The sequence below is a fragment of the Camelus bactrianus genome, chromosome 3, assembly GCF_048773025.1.
Source record: "Camelus bactrianus isolate YW-2024 breed Bactrian camel chromosome 3, ASM4877302v1, whole genome shotgun sequence".
NCBI classification, from domain to species: domain Eukaryota; kingdom Metazoa; phylum Chordata; class Mammalia; order Artiodactyla; family Camelidae; genus Camelus; species Camelus bactrianus.
Window position 1 is genome coordinate 116,451,286 of NC_133541.1, and position 21,367 is coordinate 116,472,652.

The following is a 21,367-nucleotide window of genomic DNA, read 5'->3' on the forward strand; positions in this document are numbered from 1 at the left end:
GTATTTTGGATATTAATACCTTGTCACTTGCATCATCTGCATGTATTTTCTACCATTCTGTAGGTAATCTTTTAATTTTGCTGTGGTTTCCATTGCTGTGCAAAAGATTTTAAGTTTAAATGCTTTTTTGTTTGGTTGGTTTCTTTTTTTACTTTTGTTTTCATTACTCTAGGAGACGAGTCCAAAAAATATTGTTGCAATTTATGTCAAAGATTGTTCTGCCTATTTTTTTCCTCTAGGAGTTCTATAGTATCCAGTCTTACATTTAGGTCTTTAATCCAGTTTGAGTTTATTTTTGAATATGGTTTGAGAAAATGGTCTAATTTCATTTTTTTACACGTAGCTGCCCAGTTTTCCCAGCACCACTTATCAAAGAGATGGTTTTCTCTATTGCACATTCTTGCCCCCTTTGTCAAAGACTGATTGACCATAAGTGCATGGGTTTATTTTGGGACTTTCTGTCCTGTTTCCATTGATCTGTGTGTCTGTTTTGTAACAGTTCCATACTGTTTTGATTACTGTAGCTTGGTTGTATAATCTGAAGTCAGGGAGTATGATTCCTCCAGCTCCGTTCTTTCCCAAGATTGTTGTGGGTACTCAATATCCAAATATTTATTGATCAGTGCAATAGCTTACATTTCTTTTGGCCACCTCTTATTAGAGGACAACTTAATCAAGATGTTTAGGTGTTTCTTCTTGACTTTTGTTTTGTTTTAGTATCTGTGGACAAACCCATCTACCTTCTACACTCCTCTAATTTCCATTCATTATACCTCCAGATTTCTCCTTCTAAAACTGGAACCAGGACATTGTTAAATGTAGAAAAGAAAGATAAATGGCTGGCTGTTCTTGGTCTGCCAACATAATAGGATGAACAAGAGGTCAGCTGCTGGCTTTTGTGACCCGTTAACTTACCTGAAGCTTTTCTTCAAGATCTTGGTGAAGACAAAGGCAACCTCTGGGCTGTGGGCCTTGAGCATGTGCCATACCTCGGTAATTGTTTGTCTTTTTGGAGAAATGCCCTGGCTCCCCATGTCTACCACTTGTCACCTTAGTACAAGGAGATGACTCTGGGAAGGGAACTTCATCAATCTGGGGACAATCTCTCAACCCAGACCTACCCATTATCTCTTCTGAGAATTTGACGCAGGTCAGTATAAATGGATGATATTGCTGCGGTAATGACGAATTGTTTCCGAAAAAGACTTGTCTTGTGGACAGATGTACGTCATTTGAGATCATGGGCTCCCAGAAAAGTGTCCAAGAATACCGATGCTTTTGTAAGTTTTAGCATAATCTAATGAATCTTATCTTCTAAAAATTATTTCATTATTTTTTCCCAACGTATTTTCTGACTTTCACCAAAATATTTCTGTATTTTAAAATACAAGTATTTCAGGGAACGCTCTTTAAAACCCTGTGATATAATTGTTAAAGTTCCCTTATAAGATGAAACCAATTCTCATGTTTATACACAGGTCTTGGGGTGTGTGGGTCTATGTTTCAGATCCTATGATAAAGGGCATCAATTCCTCTTGCAGTCTTACAGATCTAACTAATAAGCCATCACTATAATGGGTAATCAGGGAGGTCTATTGTTAGGCAAAAGTGTTTTTCAAGTGTGTAATAAACTTTCTAGATTTCTACACATTTTTCTCAATATTTAGTAGTCTCTGTGAGAACATGAATTCAAATAAAAGCTTGAGTCTTTTGAACAACCAGTGCAAACTAATACAGTATTCACATTAATATAGTATTCAGAGAGCCCTGACAAAGAGCAAATCTGGTTATTATTAACCCTGTTCTGTGGTGGAGGAAATGTGGGTACAAAGAACTAAAATTCATTCAAGGAACCATCCTCAGGCAGATGTGATCGCTAAGATATGGTAACTTGCCTTGGGTGACTTAGACTGTCACTTCCATTTCCAGTGCCCAATTTATTACAACAAATGTCGGACAATTCTGGGGCTCCTCAGGCTGCCATGACTGGCTTCCTTGGGAAGCATCTGTCATCTGGGAAATGTGCAGATTATCTTTCTTCCAAATTTGGTACCTTTCCTGAGCTCACAAAGGTCTTTTTCCCTCATTTAGTTCTCCTACCCCATTTTACTTTCCTTTTTTTCCCAGCTTTATTGAGAAATCATTGACTTGCATCACTGTAAAAGTTGAAGGTATACAGCAGGATGGTTTGATTTACAGAGATCGTGAAATGATTACCACAAAAAGTTCAGCTAACATCCATCTTCTCGTATAGATACAATTAAAATAAAAGAAAGAAGAAAAGAAAAAAGGGAAAAAAATCTTTGTGATGAGAACCCTTAGGATTTATCCTCTTAACCACTTTCCTATATGTCATAGAGCAGTGTTAGCTGTAGTCATCATGTTGAAAATTACATCCCTAATACTTACCTATTTTGTAACTTTAAGTTTGTACCTTTTGACCACATTCCTCCAATTTCCTCTCTCACTGCTCTCCACTTCTGATGACCGCAAGTCTGATCTTTTTTTCTATGATCGGTTTACTTTTATTATTTATTTATTTATTTAAAAAATTTAAATATATTTTTATTGAAGTATAGTGAGTTTACAATGTTGTGTCAATTTTTGGTGTACAGCACAATGCTTCAGTCATATAGGAACATACATATATTCATTTTCATATTCTTTTTCACCCTAAGTTACTACAAGATATTGAATATAGTTCCCTGTGCTATACAGTATAAACTAGTTGTTTATTTTATATATAGTAGTTAGCATCTGCAAATCTCGAAAACCCAATTTATCCTTTCCCATCCCCTTACCCCCGGTAACCATAAGTTTGTTTTCTTTGTCTGTGAGTCTGTTTTGTAGATGAGTTCATTTGTGTCCTTTTTTTTTCTTTTACTTTTCTTTTTTTTTTTTTTTTTTTAAGGTTTCACATATGAGTGATATCATATGGTATTTTTCTTTCTCTTTCTGGCTTACTTCACTTAGAATGATGATCTCCAGGTCCATTCATGCTGCTGCAAATGGCATTATTTTTTCTGGCTGAATAGTATTCCATTATATAAATATACCACAACTTCTTTATTCAGGCATCTGTTGATGGACATTTAGGTTGCTTCCAAGTCTTGGCTATTGTAAACAGTGCTGCTGTGAACAATGGGGCACATGTATCTTTTTCAATTAGAGCTCCCTCTGGATATATGCTCAGGAGTGGGATTGCTGAATCATATGATAAATCTATTGAGTATTTTTGGCTTCCTTGTTAATTATTAGTTGACCTTATATGCTTGGGGTTGTTTCTAGGCTTGGGATTCTGTTCCATTAGTCTTTTTGTCTGTTTTTAAGCCAGTACCACACTGCTTTGATGACTATAGCTTTATTGTATAGCTTGAAATCAGAAAGTGTGATACCTCCTGCTTTGTTATTTTTTTCTCAGAATTTCTTTGGCATTTGGGTTCTTTTGTGATTTCATTTAAATTTTAGGAGCTTTTGTTTTAAACTTCTGTAAAAAAAAATGCCATTGGAATCTTGGTGATGATTGTACTGAATCTATAGATGACTTTTTGTAGTATTGATATTTTAACAATATTAACCCTTCCAGTCCATGCACACAACATACTTTTCTATTTATTTGTTTTCTTCTGTTTCTTTGACAAATTTCTTACCATTTTTAACATAAAGATCTTTTACCTCCTCAGTTAAATTTATTTCTAAGTACTTTATTGTTTTTGATGTTATGATAAATGGGATCAATTTTTAAATTATTTTCAGAGTGATAGAAATACTACTGGTTTTTGTATGTTAATTTTGCATTCTGCAAATTTACTGAATTTATTGATAAGATCTATTGGGTTAGCCTATATAGTCAGGCTATGAAGCAGCTAGCTCGAGTTTAGTGGCTGCATTATACAAAAAAAAAGAAAGAAAAGAAAAGAAAAAGAAATTCTCAGAGGGTAAGCTCCTAAAACCTGCGAGTGGCCTAACTTGGAGTCCAGGGGACAGGGTCACACAAAGGGCAGAATCAGTTAGCCTAACTAGTCAGGTTAAGAGAATAAGAGCAAGCAAGATGGAGGAAGATTCACATGTTTTATATATGTATGTATATATGTTTATATATATTACATTAATATATATCATGTATTTATATATATACATGTCATATATATATATATGTCATCTGCAAATAGAGACAATTTTATTCCTTTTTTCCCCCCAATTCTGAAACTTTTTCTTTCTTTTTCTTGCCTGACTGCTCTAGCTAGGACTTTCAATACTATATTGAATAGAAGTGGCAATAGTGGGCACCCTGGTCTTCTTCCTGATCTTAGAAGAAAATCTTTCACCACTGAGTATAATGTTAGCTGAGGGCTTTTCATATATGGGGTTTATCATGTTGAGATATGTTCCTTCTATGCCAAATTTGTTAATAGTTTTTATCATGAATAGATGTTAAATGTTAACAACTTTTTCTGTATCTATTGAGATAATCATACGATATATTTCTTTCCTGCTATTAATGTGATGTACCATTTTAATTGATTTGCATATGTTGAATCATCCTTGCATCCCAGGGATAAGTCACACTGGATCTTGGTGAATGACCCATTTAATGTGCTGCTGAATTTGGTTTACTAGTATTTTTGTTGAAAGTGTGTGTGTGTGTTCATTAGAAATGTTGACCTGCAGTCTTCTCTTGTAGTGCTCTCCTCTGGTTTTGGTATAAGAATAATGTGAATAAAATGAGTTGGGAGTGTTCCCTCCTCTTAGATACTCCCACCCCTTTTTCTACACCACCACCACTATTTAAAAATGCCACCATTTGACTGTCACAGGACAAGAATATGTGAACTATGAGCCAGAGATAAGCTAAGGGCCACTAGACAAGGCAGCCAGATAGAAACAGTAAATAATGAGGACATGTGAAGTGGGCAAAGTTCCTCTAAACCTTTGCCAAGGTAATTATACAAATGGAATCTTCCTCCTGGGTGAAGCTTGTGGAACAGACCCACTTGCACTGTAGCAGGTTTATAAATAACCCTAAAAATATTGATTATGAAAAAGAGTAAGAACAATATGAGGACTCAGTACCTTGCTGAGGTCATCTTAGGTCCAACAAGTTTTTGTGTTCACGGACCTGATTTTCAGTTAACCCAGCAGTGATTAGACTCAGGAAGCATACTTCTACAAACCAAATCTCCATGCAGTTGGTTGATAAGACAATACTATTTATTAGTTGAGGACTGAATGGGCCCCAAGGAGGGCTAAAATAATGTCATTTAGGGTACAGCATTTATGCCATTAGATGGAAAGCAAGGATGGCAGAACAGGATGTTAGATGACCCAAGGTGCATTAGGTAAGTTTGCCACCTACAATAAGAACTGTCATGCCAATGAAGTGGGACTACTTCTTTTTTGCCTATTTCTAAAAATGCACATGGGGATTCTTAAGCTCCCACTCTCCCTTTTCTAAATTCCATACAAACAACTAGTGTGACCCTGTTGAGATCACAGATTTTGGCTTAGTACCTTTACAATACCAGGTGTTGGGGCTGGGACAGAACAGTTAGTAAATACATAGAATAAATATTGAATGACTTAATAAAAGCATAAAACTGAAATGTTCTCACCAAAAGAAAAAAGATAAAATACATAAGGCGATAGGTGTTATAACTAACTATATGGAGGGAATTTTTTCATTATATACCTATATATATGTATACTTACCATGATGTATACTTTAAATATCTTATAGTTCTGTATGTCAATTATTTCCCAATAAAGCTGAAATTATTTACACACATATATAATAAAACAAATTTGGAAGAAGAAAGTAGGGAAAAAGGTACATACATGAGGTTGGTAACTATTATTGTCTGCGAGTGGATGGGATTATGGAATTTATATTCTTTAATTGTCTTTGCTTTCTTGTTTTTCTGTAACAAACATGCACATGTTCTTATGATAAGGATGGTTAAATAATTAACAAACTAACTGAATAAAAAGCCCTTGTCTTCAGGGCATCCCTCTTGAGCCAAAAATAAGAAAGAAAAATAAAATGGCTGTTCTTTTATGTGTGGTGATTACAAATCACACGTTAAGTTTCATTACAAAGCGGTTTTTTTTTAAATGTAGTTAAAGATTCTCGTACTGGAAAAAAAATGCCGTGTGTCCATGTTACAACTTCTGAGCTTGCAGTTGGTGTTGACCCAGCTTAGCTCTAGGTATGTATTTTCACTATGATCTGTAGATACGCTGCACTCATAATAGACTATTCCTTAAGTGTTTCACTACAATTTTCAAGTTCATATATGAAAACTCTGGTTCTAGTTGTTCTTTGCATGTGCCTTCATATCAGGCAATAACTCTTTTCTGAGTCTATAACCCCTTCTGATTGGACCACAATTGGACATGCCCCACATATGGACAGAACAACTGTGGGAAACCACAGGGATGGTTTTACAGACACTCCATTTATATCATATACCAGTTTTTCCAGCAGCTGGGTATTGTGAACCCGATATATGCTGATGGTAGGAAATTACATCCATATAGCTAAGGTTTAATTGTTGATATTGAGGAAATACATTTTTTTTCCTGTTAATATTTGAGTCCTAAGCAAGTTCTGTGTTCTCAGACCAAATATCTGACTGGTATCTATTTGATAATGTAAACTCTCACTGAAATGCAGGTCAGAAAACAAACCTACTGCAAAAATAACCCTGCAGAATGATCCTGATTATTCCTTTTAATTGATCTCTGTGCATGGTATTGTGTTGAGCTGCAATGCACATACACACAAAAAAATCCCTCACTTTTCTGCTCATTTTGTGAATGCACCTGGCACGGAAAAAAAATCCTTTTGCCTTTGCACAAACAAAGCTCCTTTTGGTCTCTTGGGTAATGTCTTTGTCATCATGGTTGGATCAAATCACGAACAATTAGCGGCAAGTGAATTTGGAGTTCTCTTGTCTCAACCCTCCACCCTGCCTTGCTTTCCTGACGATGTATCAGTTTTGTGACTATCCTTTAAATGGATACTATAAGTCCCATCTATACTTGTAGCTCACAGATGGTGCAGGGTCCGCACATAGTAAGTCACAAATACATTTTTCACTTGAAGTTACAGTGATGGAAATTTGAGAGCTGACCATATTCATTGGAGCTATTGCTCCACAAATTTAAGGAGGAATGTGTATCAGCAAAGAAACAGGCTCAATGTTAATGGAATCTGGCACGTTTGCTATTTTTTTTTAAGTATGTTTTCTTCCCTCCCAATTAATTTATGATTATATCAATAATTTTTAATTATTACTTTAAAGGATTATCCAGTTAACTTACTTGATCAGATTAGAGGCTACTGAAGCAAACGTTATAGCTTCCATTGCTTTATAACCAAATATCTTTACTTAACACCTTGCCCTGCAATTCCAGGCAATCAGCAGGCAACATGGCCCAGTGAAATAGTGTGGCTGGTAAAATAAAAAGCATTCTCACTGTTGGGATAAAACAAGGTGCACCCTTTCTGTATGAATAATAGGACACGTGTTAATATCTCTAAATAGGTATTATCAAGCTGAGGGTGATGGAGAGAAGCAACGAAAGCTCTGGAGATTTCATTTTGCTTGGATTCTCTGACCGGCCAAAGCTGGAGATGGTCCTGTTTTTTGTCAACATGCTTTTTTACTTTCTGGCTGTCACGGGCAACTCCACCATCATCTTTCTCTCCCTGTTGGACGCTCGACTGCATACGCCTATGTATTTCTTCCTCAGCAACCTGTCTCTCCTGGATCTCTGCTACACGACCAGCAGCATTCCCCGGATGTTGGTCAACCTCTGGGGTCCACACAAAACCATTACCTACGTAGGTTGTGTCATCCAACTCTTTGCCTTCCTGTTTGTGGGGGGCATTGAGTGCATTCTTCTCTCTGTCATGGCCTATGACCGCTTTGTGGCTGTCTGCAAGGCGCTTCACTACCTGACCATCATGCAGCCACAGCTGTGCTTGTAGCTGGCAGCCTTTGCCTGGCTCAGTGGGATTGCTAACTCCATCCTGATGTCCCCACTGACAATGTCCCTGGGGCGGTGCGGTCACCGTCGCATCAACCACTTTGTGTGTGAGATGCCGGCTATCATCCGCATCTCCTGCGTCGACACCGGCCATGTTGAAGGCCTGGCTTTCTTCCTGGCCATTCCCATTGTGCTTGTGCCTCTCACCACAATACTCGTCTCCTACGGTTTCATTGCAAGTGCAGTGCTACGGATCCAGTCTGCAGCCGGGAGGCAAAAGGCCTTCAACACCTGCTCCTCCCACCTGGTGGTGGTGTCCCTTTTCTACAGCACCATCATCTACATGTATATGCAGCCTGGGAACATGGCAAGCCAGGACCAGGGCAAGTTTCTCACCCTTTTCTACTGCCTAGTGACCCCCACTCTGAATCCCTTCATCTATACACTGAGAAACAAAGACGTGAAGGGGGCCACGAGGAAGGTTCTTGGAAAAGACCCATGCAGCCTGTTGGATGCTGGAGGGCACTGATGTAGGCAGTCAGTACTCATCCTGAGGTTCTTATCATCCATGGAAATTGCTCCGTTTCCAGGCAGTAACAATGCACAATGGCATGTAAAATGCTGAAATGTTATAAAATGGTCTTCTCTCCTTCAGGGATCTGACTCAGTAATTTGTATCTTTGTTTGCAAGTGCACAAACCCTCTGTGTTCTTCAAAGTGGTAGAGTTAATCACAAAAGATAATGTGCTGGTGGAGAGATGCAGCTTCCTCTTTGCTCAGTGGGGTTTTTACAGGGAGATAATAATTTCTTTGCAGCTAAGGCACTCTGATTCCAGAGATTTGCAACATTTGTAACATCAATTTCAGGTCAGATACACAGGAAAGGAGGCATCAAGGCAGAACAGTGTGCGTGTTGAGGGTGGGTGGGGGGTGTAACCAGTATTTTGGGGGCACATTTATTCCATTCCCTCTTCCTTTTAGTTCTGAATTTTCCAGATCCTGCCACAGAGATGATTTTCTTACTTCTTCAGGCCGTTCCCTGCCTTCTGTCTTATGCAAATAATTTGTAGTGACTTCAGTCAGAACAATGTTCTGCTGTGTGCATGTGAATGTGTATGTGTGTCAAATGTATTCCTCAGAGTGAACCATGGACACAGAGGTTTGAAGGTCACTGTCTTAAAGAGTCTGTATTGGAAAAGCTCCCAAGTAGGCAGTATGCCCGCACAGGGGGAAAACTGGGGATATAATTTTTAATAATTCAGTAACAGGGGGTCATAGGAGAATAGTGGTGTGGTAGCACATGGACAGGAGGAGTGTGGGAAAGAAGGGAACCACAACTGCTAACTATGGGAGAGTTTTCCAGGATACATGACGATGGTGATGATGATGACAATGCTGAAAATGAAGCTAATTATGATGAAAATAGAATTGTATTTTATCAACTCATGTATTTTCCTTTAGATATTCTGAAGTAGCTATGATTCAAGATTTAGTGGAAAGTCATAGCTTACTTCACATTACTTTTTTTCTTAAAATTTACAATAGAAGGGGAAAATAAGATTCTTTGATTAAGTTTTTTTTAAATAATAAAGTTAATAAAATGTCAACTGTTTCCAGGAACTAGTCAGTCTCCATGATGGTCAACTTTAGGTGTCAACTTGGCTAGGTCACAGTAGCTACTAGGTATTTGGCCAAACAGCAGTCTGGATGTTGCTCTAACGGTATTTGTAGATGAGATTAACATTTAAATCAATATGAGAGGTGATTAGGTAGTGTTACTGACCCTGGCTGACTAACGAGGGAAAGTAAAGTGCCAGGCTGATGAAAGGCAGGACACTCCTCTTATCCCACAGCTGGCTTCTTAATTACAAGGACACAGTCCTACAACAGGACAATTTCTGTCCCACAACTGTTGCATTAGTTCTAAGGACATACCCCAGTATCTCTTTCTTTGTTCTCTTCTCCCACCCCTGAAGTTTGTTTTAGGACTGAGCTCCATGGGAGAAAGTAGCCAATAGAGGACGGTTCGCACTACAGGAATGAAGGAAACAATGGCAGAGCCTTCCAGTAAAAGCTCCCACAGCCCAGTAAGTGCCCAGAGCTGTCTCAACAGGCTACCTGGCTGATGGCTCCCACTCGACTGTTTCCTCTTCCTCGCTCTCTGAGCAATAAAAGCAGTTCTCTTTTCACTTTGTCCCTCTACCTCTATGTGGTGGACAAGGACCCACACATCTGGGGAGGTTTGCCACCCACTTGGTGGGCTTGCACACAAGTTTGGTGGGCTTTTCAACTTGGGGTTCCTTTATCCGCTGACAAATAGACTTCGAGTAAAGCAGACTGCTCTCCATAAAGTGTATGGGCCTCATCCAGTAAGCTGAAGGTCTTAAGGGGAAGACTGAGGTCACCGTAGGAAGAGGAAGAGGGAATTCTGCCACCAAACTGCCTTCAGACTCCAGCTGCCACTATGGGGTCCACCCTGATCCCAGCCCTGCCTCTGAATGCACACACTTGCTGTTAATGTCCAATCAGCCCAGCTGCACATCAGTATTGTGTTTGAATGTCCCACAGGAACTGAGTTTACAAAGTACCAGCAGCATAAATCTGCCAACGCTGTCTGGGACGTGGCTCAGATTTCAGCCCCACTTCCACCTGGGGGAAACCCACCAGGGATTGTGCGCTTTGAGAGCAAGCTGAGAGGGAGACTGCTATGGCGGGCTCCCATACCTCCCTCCGAAAGCATGCATGAATAATGGTGCTTTTATGGCAGGGCCGTGCCCTGTGAGCTTGCTGAGAGGGAGGCTGCTCTGATGGGGTCCTACCCCTGCTTCCACATAAACCAAATCCGGCCTCCTTCACACACACTCCCAGCCTGGGTCCTCACCACACTCTAGCCTCATCTGGCTGCCTTCACACAGCTAACTCCAGTTCTCTCCCTGGGTCCATCCTTTGAAGCCTGAGCTCCAGCATCCAGGCCCAGCTTGCACCAGCAGGCTCGCGTCTTGGGCTGGGGACAGCACATATCCTCTGTGCCAGTATCTTTCTGTTCTGTTTGCCATAAAGCAGCTGCTGTGTTTTCCTCTGAGCCTCTGAAGCTCCTACTCTGACCCAGCTGATCTCCCGCTAGTGAAGGGGCTTCCCAGAGTGGGGGCACTTTTTCAATGCTCTCTCCCCAGGGCATAGATCCTGTTCCAACTATTTTCTTTCTCTCTTTTTTTTTTTTCCTACCTGGTTCCACGAAGATTTTCCTTGTGGCTTTATTTGTATAAGATCTTCTACCAGAGTTTATTAGGTATTCTATGAGAATTGTTCCACATGTATATGTATATGTAACCATAGTCTCATCACCTCTCACCACTTACGCTGCTACTCCCCTGGCCCTTACTGTTATTATTTACTGCCTGAACAACTGACTTTACATTCTGACTTGTCTTCCTGCTTCCCTGTTAACTTCCCTTCAAAGCATACTCAACACAGCAGCCTGAAGATTACATTAAGAGATAATATGAGAATACAAAAATGAATATATGTATATTCATGTATGACTGAAGCATTGTGCTGCACACCAGAAATTGACACAACATTGTAAGCTGACTATACTTCAATTAAAAAAAAAAGAATTACCCTGTGTACACAGCATTAGACTACAAGCTTGTAAGTGTACTAGCTGAGGAATACTTGCTGTAAGAAGTTTTAATCCAAGAAAGAAAAGCAAAACAGATTACAATTTACACACAAAGGTACAAGCATGTATCGTATTTCTACATACTAAAGCCTCAAACAGAATTCTATTTTTATTGTACATAAATATAACCATGCAACAAAGTTATAAAAATAAATTAGTTATACTGAGATACAAAAGTCCTCTGTATTTTAAAGGGATAAGGAAAAAATAAAGCACGGAATGCCAAAAAAAAAAAAAAAAGAGAGAGAGAGAGAGACGATATGGTCACACTGCTTTACTGCTCACTACCCCCATTATTGTGGAACAAGGCTTTCCCTCCAAAACAGCCACATGCTCACCTTCTCACCTCCATCAGGTTGGTCTTCAAAAGTCATCTTTCATTGTGTTATTTAATACTGAAAACCCACCCAGCTCCCTTCTCCCCCTTCCCTGTTTTATTTTTATTTATAGTACTTATCACCATAGAATAAACACGCTATTCTAATTTATTATGTCCATTACCTGTCCCTTTCCATTACAGTATAAATTCCATGGAGCCATGGCTTCCTGTTATTTTGCTTATTGCATTTAGACACTAACCTAGTGTCTAATACACAGAAGTCCTTTAATCAATAGCCACTGAATGAGCAAACTGTGAGACAGGTTGTTAGGCTGGTATGTGGTCATGGGAGGCAGAACTAAAGAAATGGAAAGGTATAGTTGATTCTCACTCACTCACAGGGCAATCTCACAGCAGTATTGTCAAGAAAGAACTCTTGGAACTGTCAGAGTCACAGGTGACTCCAGTGATCTCTTCATCTTACACATGGGAAGTAAAACAAACCATGAGCCAGTAGGTGTGAAGCCAGAAGCCCCCAAAGAAGCAAATCAATAATCTCAATCTGCTTCCATTGTCCCTGAACATTTCTGGAGCCCTTATTTACAGAAACATGAATTTTTTCTTCCCTTGCTTTTAAAAGGAAGAATAAATTCATTAAAATTAGAGCCCATTCAGATGTGAGGAACAGAGCAGCTGTAAATTCAACTGTCAACCCTTTTAAAGTCCCAGAGAGTGAAACTTACTCATCTCTATAACTGGAATTTGATGAAGCAAAATAAACTTGAAGACACGTACATTCACAGTGTTTTAAAATACATGGAGAGTTTCCCAGTGCATTTTATAGAAACGGAGCTCAGAGAGCCTCAGGCATTTGCCAAAATTCACACATAGAAGTTATAATGGTGTGGACTTTACTGAGTTAGAATGCAGAGAAAATCCCCTGCTTTGCGTAGAGAAGACTTGAGCAGCACTGAAACTCTGAGAAAGCACCCAGGAGATGGATTCTGACCCCCTCCAAATTCAGGAAGCATGGAGAGCTGTCAGAACACGGGTGGTTTCATAGTGTGGATGTGGGAGAGGAGAAGTGAGTGAGGATAGTTATGTGTAACTGAGTCATGGCACAATAAAGTAATCACCCTGTACAGACAGTCACCTCAGACAAACTGATGAGGACATCAAAAAGTAGAACAGTAAACCAAAAACTGCATTGTCCCCCTGGGTGTTAAGTATCTCCTCTGGAGATATGAAAATTTTGTTGACCCACATATGAAGAAAATGTTTGAATGTCACCAAGAGATGGGGACCAAGAGATCAGTCGTGGTCATGAAGTAATAGTTTGGTAGAATTTCTGAGGACATAGAGATCTTTGTGACAATCAGTGGCTTACTCAAAGGCCAAGAGTTCCTCAGAGCTCCCTGGAGCACACTCAAGACAACAAGATTCTTAGTACAAAAGTAACATTCCTGGTAAAGGAAGAGTTTTGTTCATTCAGTGATTCACCAAAATTGTTATAGTTAAAAAAAAATCACTCTTGAAAATGTGGCCCCCACCCCAAGTCCTGTGACATTATGACAAAGAAAGGTAGCATGGTGACAGTTACGGGGATGAGTTCAAATTCTGTGAGTCAATTATGCAGTCACAAACTCTACCCATGAATGCGGGCAACTTGCTAAAATACCAAAGACTACAAGAAGAGCGAATTAGATTATTGAAATGGATCAGTGTTCATCAATCTTAATTGAAATTGCCAGAAACTCTGTGTTCTGTTTTATCTTAAATACCATGAAAAACAAATAGACCCAAGAATGTCACTTACTGATGGTGAGACAGCAGCATCTTCTTTCTGCATTCAGGTGCAAATATTATACAATGGGCTGTATTTTATTTCAAGAATCGATAAGATCCACAAATTCAGGGCATGTGACATTAAAAAGCAGGAAAGCAGCCAACGGATTTAGAAGCCATATAGAAATACTGGTAATCTCCAAGCCAGTAGTGGCAAGTGTGCTAGATTGTCTTCAAATGCATGTGTAAGGATCGAGTCTTAAGTTTTAAAATCAGAATAGGTTTAAATTAGAAAGAAGCACTTTTTTTCCCCTAAGAAAACTGTCAGCAAAAATAGTGAGGATGATTCATAGTGTTTTCAGAATGAGAAATATATGCCAACCCCGAAGGACCAAGTGTGTCATAAAACCCTTAAAATCACAAGACATTCATTTTATCCCCTGGAGCAATCAGGAGAGAGACAGAGGGTAATGATGTCAGGAAGATGAAATTGGAAGGAAAGAAGCTTCGGGGATTTTTTTCCCCATTGAGTGATTACAATTTTATTATAAATTACTGTATACACAGAATTGATTCTTTTCATGAAAAATGTTATTTTAGGTTTTTATACTGCCAAACATTGATTGCAGAACATAAGAATCAGTTATGTCTACACAAAATTTATCATGTAGTGGAGGAGAGAGTCTGAAATATTTGCCTATTACCGTAATTTTGGTACAGGTTTTAAAGATTTTTTTGAAATCCAATTATTCTATTATTGGTGTACAATACAATGATGAACTAATATTCTTCTTGCTAGATCAAGTTTATATTTACTATGGTAAAACACATATAACACATACATTTACCACTGTAACCACTTTAAAGTGTACAAATCAATGGAATTAAGTGCAATCACAAAATAGTGCAACCATCATTAGTATCTGGTTCTAAAACTTTTATTTATCACCCCCAACATGCTCCCTTTAAGCAATCACTTTACATTTGCTTTCCCTTCTCCAGTCTTTGGCAACAACTAAATCTACTTTGTCTCTACGGATTTGACTATTTTGGATATTCCATACAAATAAAAACATACAGTATGCTGTCTTTTATGTTTGACGTCTTTCACTTAGCATAATGTTTTCAAGGTTCTTGGATACTGTAGCATGTATTAGTATTTTATTTACTTTTATAGCTGAGTAATATTCCATTGTGTGACTTTACCGCATTATGGTTCTCTATTCATCTGTTGATTTAAAAAACAAATTCATTTTGAACTGTTTCCCTCTGTACTCTTTGATTTGTATAGTAAAAAGAGCCTCGAGAGACGATTGTTAGTAAGAATTTGACCTGTGAAATTAGTCAGGACTGGGTTTGTGTATTACACTGGCACTAATTAGTTCGGACTGTTAGTCAAGCCTCTAAGTTTACTTGTTTTCAGTTTTTTGATATGTATTTCAAAGGGTTTTCAGAGCATTATTCTAATTTGTAAGGTAAGATCTGTGCCTGTCATAGTTACTAATACATTCCCCACTGTCCCATATATTTGCCTGATACCTCGCATGTTGACAACACCTAATACATATTCTTCTTCTCCATCATCATCATCATCATCATCATCATCATCATCATCATCATCATCATCATCATTATATGAATGAACGATTCTGGAGGTAGTCTGTTAATCAGAGTATAAAATGATCTTTTTTTTCTTAGCTTTATTGAGATATAATTGACATATAACCTTGTGTAAGTTTTAAGATGTTCCAACATGTGTTTTCTCTCCAAAGCACCAAATGATTCTCTTACATCAGCTGGATGTCAATCCAACTGATTTTGACACTATATAATGCAAATTAATGCTGACTGACCTGCAAGGAGCTATTATGAACCCCACTTTAAAGATGAGGCAACTGAGGCTTTGCGTGGGTAAGTGACTTGCTGAAGGCTATGTGGTTATTAAGTAGTAGAGCAAGGAGTGCACATGGGTTTGCACCTTAAATAATATGTTTCCCATCCCCTCACTCCCTTAGTTATCTAATGCAGTCTAATGGATTCAAATACTAACTATATCGTGAAGATTCTCCAAATTATACCCCTGCCCAGCACACCCACACCCAACTTCAGACTCATACAGTTCATTGTCTATGTTGTATCTTCATTTGGAAGATGGAATGGACTAAACTGCATTCCTCCAAAATTTATATGTTGATGCTCTTAACCCTACTGTGACTATGTTTGGAGATGGCGCCTTTAAGGAATGATTAAGTTTATCTGAGTGAGGTTGTAAGAGTACTACCCTAATCCCATAGGACTCGTGTCCTTATAAGAAGTTGAAAAACACGAATCTGCTTCTCCTTCCTCTCTCTCTCTCTCCCCCCATCTCCTTCTCCCACCCCAAGCATGCACAGAGGAAAGGCATGTGAACACACAGTAACAGGAAGGCTATCTATAAGTCAGGAAGAGAGACCTTGCCGGAAACCAACCTTGATGACACGCTGATCTAGGATTTCCAACTTCCAGTACTGTGAGAAAATAAATTTCTGTTGTTCAAGCCACCCAATGTGTGATTTTCTTTCGCAGGCTAGTACCAATTTCAAATTTAACGCTTCAGAAAATGAGCCCTGTTCCCTAGCAGATCTGCTCTAGCTTCACCCTCCCCATCCCAGTTGACAATAACTCTGTTCTACTAGGTTCTCAAGTCAGAAATCGCACAGTCAACTTTCACCATTCACTTTTTCACTCCCTACCCTCACTCAGCACATATAATCTCTCTGAAAATCCTACTGGCTCTATCTTTAAAATATTCAGATTACAATTACTTCTCACAACTTGTCTCCCCGTGTCAACCATAATCATTGTATTAAAATGTAAGTCACACTGTATGTATCTTACTCGAAAGCATTCACTCCCATTCACCTGACTCTGAATAAAGACGCAACATTGCCGTAATAACCCATGAAGCCCTATACTAGCTGCCCCTTCACTCTTCCATATCCATTACTTCTCTGACCCTATGGCCCACACTTCCCCCGTTTCTCTCCTGACTGTAGCCACAGGAGTCTCTGTTGTTCCTGACACATGCCAGGCACTCATCTGACACATTACTTTTGTCCCTGCTGAGGACTCTGCCTAGAACCACTACCCTCTCCTCATGTCTGTCCTCAAGTTTCACCTGGGGAGTGACTTTCCCTGTTGTGCTACTCACAATGGCAGACCCACCCTTTCTCCATTCCTGCTCCGCTTCCCTAGAGAGTACTTTCCACCACCTCACATTCTAGATGCGTATTTCCTCATTTCCACATCTGTGCCTCCTTCTTTCAGAATGGAAGCTCATAAAGGCAATGGTTTGTTCATTTCCTTCTGCATCGCCAGCTCCCAGAGCATGGTCACACAGATGCTGCTTAATGCTCGTGTGTATAAATACGCTGAACTGCACAGTGTGAGACAGCGGCCGCCTGGAGAATGCAAACAGCCCTAGGGAAGAAGGAATTCTCTCTCTGTTGAAAACAAGTAGTCTTTTCTTCAACTTGCCCATTCCAGAGCTGAACACGCTGTTAGAAGAGATAATTAGCTTGACTGTGGGGCCTGTTTCACAGTATATACATACATCAAAATATCATGTCATACATCTTAAATAGATGCTATTTTTATTTATCATACCTCAATAAAGTTAGACAAATAAAACAAAAGAGAGATAAGACCTCACACTAGGTTTTGCAGTTTCCTTTTTTTCTTTTCTATTTATCTGCAATACTTTACAATTATTGTGCTACTTCACGTATCTTGTAAGCTGCCATCACAGATTTCTCAAAGACCTGTGTAGTCTTAGTTTAATCTTAAAACATTTTTTTTTTACAATTGTAATACTGGAGTTTTTTGGCCAAAATTTTCTTCAATTCATACATTTTTTTTTCCATATTGAAGATAATAAAACAAAAACAAATACACTTCATTAGTTAGAACAATACATTCCATATGCACAGGCATTGAGCTTCTAAGAATTTGAGTTTCCACATGCATCACTGAGCAAAGCAATGGCACGGACTCCCCTGTCATGGGGGTCCCATGGGGAGATGTTAGCCCAAGAGTACAAACTTGCCCTTGGAAGACAAGTAAGTTTTGGGACCTGATGCACAGACAGCATTGTGATCATAGCTAACAATACTATACTGTGTAGTTGAAAGTTACTAAGAGACTAGATCTTATCTGGCATTTAACCATATAAACCAGCTAATTGTCTTCTGAATGGTGTGCCTTTCAATTGAAAACAGATTATAAGAACGAAATGTCCAAAGTTATTATTGAGCATGGGTCAAAGAGCATTTGAATAATAAAGATTTTTATTTTATATTTTATTTATGTTTTATTTTATAAATTCCAGAAAGAATGCTGATATCAAGATTACTAAACTATGTATGTTTAACTCTCTGCTTATAATAAAGTCATCTGCTTCTACGCCAACTATCAATCCATAACGACATCAGTTTTCTGCAACTTAACCTCTAATCTTAGCAGGATGTAAACATCAGAACCATTAAGATTTGCCAATTCTTAGTGTCAACGACTGCCAGTTCATTCTAGGAAGTTGAGCTTATTAACTGCTAGTAAAGACCAAATGCCAGGGGGAAATGCAGCATGAAGTTTGCCTTAGGGGAAAGTTCCTAGGAGGTGATAGAAAGGATGTTCATGTTGAGTATGCTAATTAAAGGTTGAACATTTGCATTTTGATTAGGGAGAATGAGGCCACAGATCTGTACACAGTTTGTTAAACCAAGCTGAATTTTTCATTGTTCAGAATATGTTTTTAGTTAGGTCTGGTCTTAAAAGGGATGGTAAACAAGACCTCAAATTCTTCAACACTATTAACTTTGGTTTTTTTAATCCTTCAAAGTTTCTGGTCATTTCTGGAAGGAATGAGGAAATAACTCGAGGAAATAGCTTTCGTTGTGATATATTTCCGCAAGTAGTGTCATAAAAGGAAATTTCCCTTCTACATTTGAAAATGTGTTGTGGCAACAAGGGCACACCCGTCACAAGTTCCAGATAAGGATCAGTCGAGCTAATTACAACATTCTTGAGCATGAACTCATCATTCTCATCATCACCAACTAGGCAATTGTAGGGGAGGAAAACTTTTTTCTCTGTCTTTCTCTAATCAAGGGTAGTGACTGAGGCCCTGTGAATTAAACTGACAATAGACAGAGTAACAGAAGAAAAAGCATGCAAATTTATTAAATTCTAATGTTGTGTGCATGGAGGCATCACAGAAAGAAAATGAGTATCCAAAGAAGCAGTGATATATGAGAGCTTGCATGTCATCTTATTTTTTTTAGGATGTTGTCTCAATTAAAAAAAAATTTTTTTTATTGAAGTATATAGTCAGTTTACAATGTTGTGTCAATTTCTGGTGTATAACACAATGCTTCAGTCATACATGAACATATATATTCATTTTCAAATTCTTTTTCACTGTAAACTGATACAAGATATTGAATACATTTCCCTGTGCTATACAGTATAGACCTGTTTATCTGTTCTATATATACCAGTCAGTATTATCATCTTAATAGGAGAAATGGAGGGGACAAAGGCCACTTTGGGAGAGCAAATAAATCTTAGGTTCTTAGGAGGATAACGGGAGGTATGACAGTTCGTGATAATGTCTGCCTAAATGTAGTACTGACTTCTTGTCTTTTTTCCTATGATAAGAATCAATCTTCCCTGTGATACAACTCCCATGGAGGGGATTTGTGAAAGTTGAGTTCTTTTTTGGAGGATCTGTTTTTAAGCAGATAAAAAGCATTCAAAGAAAGCTTCTTCCTTTATTTGTTGATTATTAAATGTCTTCATTATGGCAAAAGTGGCATTTTTTGTGGCATATTTTGATCTCCTATACACTCACCATTTTACCTTTTCCTAAATTGGAGATAATTTCTTTCTTTCACATCATAAATATAATAAAATTTAAATTTAGTCAAGCCATGACTTGAAAACATTTTAAGCCAAATATCTGATTCGTTGGTGTGTTAACTTCTCCAATGGTTAATTCTCATCTTATTGGTCATTCCTTCCAAGTAAAATAATCGGGTGCTTCCTTTATTCCCAGTTCTAATATTATCTGCATATAAGCAGGGCCTAGCTATTAATAGAAAAGAATCCTGTCTTACGTACTAGGTCTAGTTCCAAACCTTATAGAAGCAACTGAAATCAAATCTCCCACACCCTGGATGGGCTGATGTAATTGAATGTTGCAAATATCTGCAATTTTCATGGAGGGAAATTTCCAGCTAGTATTAAAAAATCTTAATTATCAGCAATACTATGTTCAGATTTATCTGTAAAAATGCCAAATACGGCATTGTTATAATAGAAAAAATGAAGTAACCAAAAAAAGGGACTGAAAACAATCATTATATGATTATACAATGTGATACTTTGCATTGGTTATTAATGATACTATGAAAATTTAATAATAGCCATCCTAACCGGTATGAGGTAAAATCTCATTGTGATTTTGATTTACATTTATCTGATAAGTAGTAATGCAGAACATCTTTTCATGTATCTGTTGGTCATTTGTAAATCTTCTTAGGAGAAATGTCTATTCAAATACTCAACCTATTTGTCAGTCAGGTTTTTTAATTTATTATTATTATTTTTGCTACTGAGTTGTAAGAGTTCCTTATAAATCTTGGAACTTATCACATAAACAGTTTGTAAATATTTTCTCCTCTCTATAGTTCATTTTTTCCTTCTGTTGATTGTTATAACATAATGCCTATAGTTAACAACAGGCATTATACCCTTAAGAATTTGTTAAAAGGGTAGATCTCATGGTAACACATACACATGTGCGTGTACACACACACACACACACACACACACACACACACCCAAAAGGACATAAGGAAACTTTTGGAGGTGATGGATCATTTACCTTGATTGTGGTGATATTATTAAGTGTATATATGTCCAAACTCACCAAATTGTATATATTTGTTTTTTGTATACCAATTATACTTCAAAAAAGCTGAAAAAAAGGGAAAAGTGGTATTTGAAAATCTACTTAATAGTATAGAAAGACATCTGTGCAAAGGATGATCACCTTTTCGGAATTTTTTTTAAACCAATGAGTGCATGTATGTGTTCACAGAGCAAAAACTATCAATATACATTAAAATACACGTGGGAATTGCTTCTGGGGAGTAAGATTCTGGGTTATTTAATTTTTTTATTTTTTCTTATTTGTGCTTTCCAGATTTTCTACACCAAGCATATAGTAATTTAATAATAGGAAAAATCCATGTTATTAAATGTCTAACTTTGAAAGCACAAAGTGAGATGACTGTTCTCTGACTATCAGAATAAATGGAAAGCATTTTGTGTCCTTTTCCAAACAAATGAAAGCTGAACTTGTTGGTAGGCAGGAGACCAAGTAGAGTGAAAAAGCAAGTAGAGAATACTGACAGGGAGGACTCTTGCAGAGGATAGAAATGACCTGCATCTGTGGGTAAGTTGAGGCACTGGCTTTGAAATGACTGGTATCTCTTCTGCACAGCACTGAGAGTGCTAAATGAAGCTCCTATAACGTGCACGTCTGCTGT

The 21,367-nt window shown here is 38.1% G+C and overlaps 1 long non-coding RNA gene and 1 pseudogene across 1 annotated transcript in view; one reads left to right on the forward strand and one right to left on the reverse strand.

Moving 5' to 3' along the window:
• The window catches only part of LOC141577123 (uncharacterized), a 99,391-nt gene that overhangs the window by 38,497 nt on the left and 39,527 nt on the right, over positions 1 to 21,367 (reverse strand). The window lies entirely within an intron of this gene.
• Positions 7,509 to 9,497, forward strand: LOC105076133 (putative olfactory receptor 2W6; annotated as a pseudogene).